Source organism: Capricornis sumatraensis, chromosome 9, assembly GCF_032405125.1.
Source record: "Capricornis sumatraensis isolate serow.1 chromosome 9, serow.2, whole genome shotgun sequence".
Taxonomy (NCBI): domain Eukaryota; kingdom Metazoa; phylum Chordata; class Mammalia; order Artiodactyla; family Bovidae; genus Capricornis; species Capricornis sumatraensis.
In genome coordinates this window covers 83,928,732-83,933,825 of record NC_091077.1, presented here as the reverse complement: position 1 = coordinate 83,933,825, position 5,094 = coordinate 83,928,732, and positions in this window count along the sequence as shown.

The window sequence follows — 5,094 nt, the reverse complement described above, 5'->3', positions numbered from 1 at the left end:
CATGGTTAAGCTCTCTCAATCTTGCAAATTTCTGGTTCTGTGAAACCCAACCATGCAGTTAATTGAAAAAATAAGATTTCCACTAACATTTATTTTTTCATGGAGATATCATGAGAAACACTCAGGTTTTTTTGACTTGATATTTTTATCAACTGTGGAATAATCTCATATTTCTTTAAGTTGTTTAAGTAGTCTCAAGTCATTAGCTTTTGGGTTCTTTCAGGGACAGTGAACCACTGCAGCTTCAGATCTCTGTCCCGTCCGATGCCTGCTAATAGTGACTACATGTAGAACATAGTATGAGTTCACTTTAGACATTTTACTTCAAAGGATAATGCCAAGTAAGGACTTTGTACCTTAGGAATAAGTAAAAGAAAGATTTCAGTGGGGTGTTTTCTATCAGAGACTGAGTCTCATTCTCCAGCTTCTGATTCTGGAAACAAGCAAATAATCAATGAGATTTCTTCTTTATTCGAAATTACTGTATCCTCCTGGGATATATTTGCATAGTCTTCCTATCAAGCAAATTGCAGAACTAAGCCATTTTCTTTGAGCATGTCAATAGAGAAATAACTAACTTATTGTGGAACAGCTTCAGGACTCTTGACACAAATGGAATTTTCTGATTTGCTGCCAAGAAACAGCATCCCCAAATTAATACCCACCGAATGGATCCACTAGTTGCAGATGATTCCATTTTTATTATTTGAATTTTTAATATCATTAGGAGACTACAAGTATTTTTTTGTTTGAGATTATCATACTGCTTTGATGATTGAAATCACTTGTACTTCAGCCTTTACTCCTGTAAATACTCTATGGAGACAGAGGAAGGCACTTACTGTCAAAGTCTTACTGCTCAATTATGAAGCACAGAAATTGCTCCTGTGTGGGTAGTACAAGAACAAAATGGCCTCATACATAATAAATCAGGAAACAGGTCCTACTCATGTTGGTAAAATTCACATACAAAAGAGAAATTATACATTTATTTTTTAAGTTAGAGAATCTGTGTAAAATCAACTTTGAAAATGAAAAAACAATGTATATTGGTACTGAAACACTGGTAGATGTATCACTTTGTGCAATAAAACTTAACAATTGTGTTCACTGAAGAATCACTAAGAAAGAGATGAGATAAAAATTAAAATGAATTCATATCTTTAATTGTAATAAGCTATATTACTAATACCACTGGACTCAATTTCAGAATGATAATCTTTTAAAATCCAAAATTCTGCTTTGCAGACTACCAAGGAAACAAGTTCTAGAGTGGAATGTAGTCATCTTTCAATGAGTTTGTTTCATAAACTCATGTAAAGTTTTATTTATTACCTATTAGTGCCTGTTTGGCCTGAAGCAACTTCAAAGAAAACAGTTTCAGCTGATGTTTTCCCTGTCATGCTAAAAGAGATAATGAAAGTCTTTTTTTCAGTCATGCAAGTTACTGGTGACCTGCAGGTTTTTTGGCCTGAAAAAATTAGGCTTAATGTAAAATGAATTAAAAGCTAGAAACTTGGGAATCTTCATTCAAGTGATCAGTTAACACTTCCACAGATATTTGAATATACATTCTACTTGCTGTAATTTTAGTCAGCATTTCTCCCGTGGTTGTCATGAAGATCATGTCTATTTTTGTTTTTGTTTAGTATTGACTGTTCCACCCCATACAGTGTGAGCTCAATGTCTTCCAATTTGTACCAAAATTCATGGCACTTGGCACAATGCTTGGCAGTGATACACTGATTAAAGTGAGTAAACAGATAAACTTGTTAAAGCTACAATAATATTTTCCTTATTTTTCAACACTTTCCTTATACTCAGATTTATAGCTATAGTTCACTTAGAATGAATTCAGAATTGATTTTTTGACACTATTCCTTGGTCTTAGGCATTTCTGTCTGTGTACTACCAATTGGATCTTTTAAAGGCTTAGGAATTTTATGAGGGGGAGTCCTCCCTGGCATTGCACTATAATGAGACTGCATGGGGAGCATAGGTTTTTCCTAACCAAGATAGTATTTTTTTTATATATATTATTGAAAGCAGACAAAATGCTAGAAATGTTTATATTTCCCAGAGTATGGATGAGTGGGAACTTAGGAGATAAGAGTTTTACTTATAAACTGAAGCTTTCATGTTCCACACAGACAAAGCATAGATGATGTTAATCAGTGATGACAGTACATCCCCTACCACTGGGAGGATGTTCCGCATGAGATAGAATTTGCTCTAACTCTTGTGATATACAACAATACTCAGTTAGCTCATCTGTCCCATTTGATAAAACTCCACTTCATCCTTGGATCAGGCTAGACCATTAAAAAACATTGAATTTGTATTACACCATTTGACTGTTTCATATAATTGCTTTTATCAAATTCAGTTCTGGTTTTATGCTACCAGCTAACACTAAAGGACATGAAAAAAAAAAGTGAATACTGTAAACTAGTAATTAGGTCTGTTGCAGAGATGCTGCTGAGAATACCCTGCATTGTATTTTTTCTCTGTCCTGGGGAAGATACTGCAGGGTCTTTTTACCTACAATCCCTCCATCGAATATCGCTGGTACCCCCTTTGTTCTTCTACCCTGTGCTGGATTAATGTCTACCATATAATTAATAAAAACACTTTCATCAAACCTTTCTACCAAATATCTCTTTCTCTGTCACTAGACTATAAACTCTTTGAAGGCAGGAGTTAAGTTATTGTGTATGTCTTAAAATCAAGAAACTTGCATAACTCCTGGCATATTATGAGTGTTCAGTATGCTTGTCATAAGAATACTGGATTTATGAATGGATATATAAAGGTATTATGAAATACTACAGAGTCTGTTAAGCATTGTTGTTCAGTTGCTAAGTTTTGTCCAGCTCTTTGTGACCGCATGGACTGCAGCATGCCATGCTTCCCTGTCCTTCTCTACCTCCCGGAGTTTGCTCAGATTCACGTCCACTGAGTCAGTGATACTGTCTAATAATCTTATCCTCTGTTAAGCATTAAAGTTTTACTAAAATGAAACTAGAGAGTAGGTGACTGATTGCTCATGCTGTGCTCCTCTTTCAGTCTGTGGAGTATACTATATGAAAATCATAAGAACAGTGACTACTGCTAAAATATACTATGACACGTATTGAAAGAACAAACTTACCTGCCTAATTCCAAATTTAAATATGAAATGAAAACATATTTGTGAATATATACACATAGGAATAGAAATGTCAAAATTCATGTAAATTTAGACAGGATCCTCCTGTTACTAATGTTTGATTTCTTGGGGCCTCACCACCATCATATTTGTTTTTAATTTGAAGTCATCATTAGGACTGATGCTTTGATATATGTTACTGAACAAAAATTTAGGGCTATGAAACCCAAATTAAATATCTTGGGTAAGGTCAGTTCTCAGTAGAAAGAGATGATGCATATAAGTATATCTAAAATTTTTCATTTTGTAGAAAATTGATCTGAATTCCATTATTCTGGTTTTCAGCTGTTTTCAGATCTGTATAAGTAAATGAAACCATTAGTAAATATATTTCCAGAAAATCTTTATTTAGGGACTTTCCTGGTGGTCCAGTGGTGAAGACTCCACACTTCATTTCATGAGGCACTGGTTTGGTCCCTGGCTGGAAAACTAAGATCTTTCATGCCATGACACTGGTACAGCCAAAAAAAAAAAACAAAATTATACTTTAAAGGCATTCCAGGAATACACTGGTATGAATCATAATACTACTGCATGCTAGAAAACATACAATGACCTTTTATTGGAATTTATGGTTTGTTCTAATAAATGTGATTTTTAAAGCTTTCAACATATGTCTTTAAAACAAAATATTTATGATTGCACTGCGTCTTCGTTGCTGCTCACAGTCTTTCTTTAGCTGTGGCACATGGGCTTTTCATTGCGTTGGCCTCTCACTGTAGAGGCCCCAGGGCACCGGTACTTCAGTAGTTTTGGCACATGGACGCAGTGGCCGTAGCTCACAGGTCCCAGAGCGAGGGCGCAGTAGCTGTGGCGTGTGGGTCTAGTTGTCCTGCAGCATGTGGGATCTTCTCAGACCAGAGGTTGAACCCGTGTCCCCTTCATTGGCAGGTAGATTCTTAACGACTAGACCACCAGGGAACTCCAACATACATAGTTTTCAGGCTCCTATAGTATCACCAACACTCTGAATGTAATAGCTCTTCAGACATGGATTGTGAAGATCGTTTGTGTATGTTTGCTCACTCAGTCATGTCCAACTCTTTGCGACCCCATGGATTAATAGCCTGCCAGGCTCCTCTGTCCATGAGTTTTCCCAGGCAAGAATTATAAGTGAGACTGTATAATCTTACATTATTCTGTAGTGAAGGAATCTTGTCACTCTTGCCTAACCTCCATTAATATTGATTTAATTATAACCCAGATAATTAAAACAACTGGTCAAATATTTCAAAAATTGTATGGCTTGGGAAAGAAAAGTAATTCCTAGCCATAGATAAATGCCTTACTTTTGTTTCATATGATAGTATATTAATCCATTCTTGATTCATGTAGTTCAGTTCAGTTCAGTTGCTCAGTCGTGTCCGACTCTTTGCGACCCCATGAATTGCAGCACGCCAGGCCTCCCTGTCCATCACCAACTCCCAGAGTTCACTCAAACTCACGTCAATCGAGTCAGTGATGCCATCCAGCCATCTCATCCTCGGTCATCCCCTTCTCCTCCTGCCCCAATCCCTCCCAGCATCAGAGTCTTTTCCAATGAGTCAACTCTTCGCATGAGGTGGCCAAAGTACTGGAGTTTCAGCTTTAGCATCATTCCTTCCAAAGAACACCCAGGGCTGATAACTGCTATCAGTTAGCAGAGAATAACAGTTGTTGACAAGGATGTGGAGAAATTGGAACCTTTTGTAGTATTGGTAATAATTGTAAAATAGTGCAACTTCTGTGGAGAACAGTGTGGAGGTTCTTCAAAAACTTAAAACAAGAGCTACATGTGATGAAGCGAGCCCACTCCTGATAGCCAAAGCCTTCTTCGACATCTGGGTCTTGAAGAGATACTTGTATTTCCATGTTTACAGTAGCGCTATTCATAATCACTGAGAGGC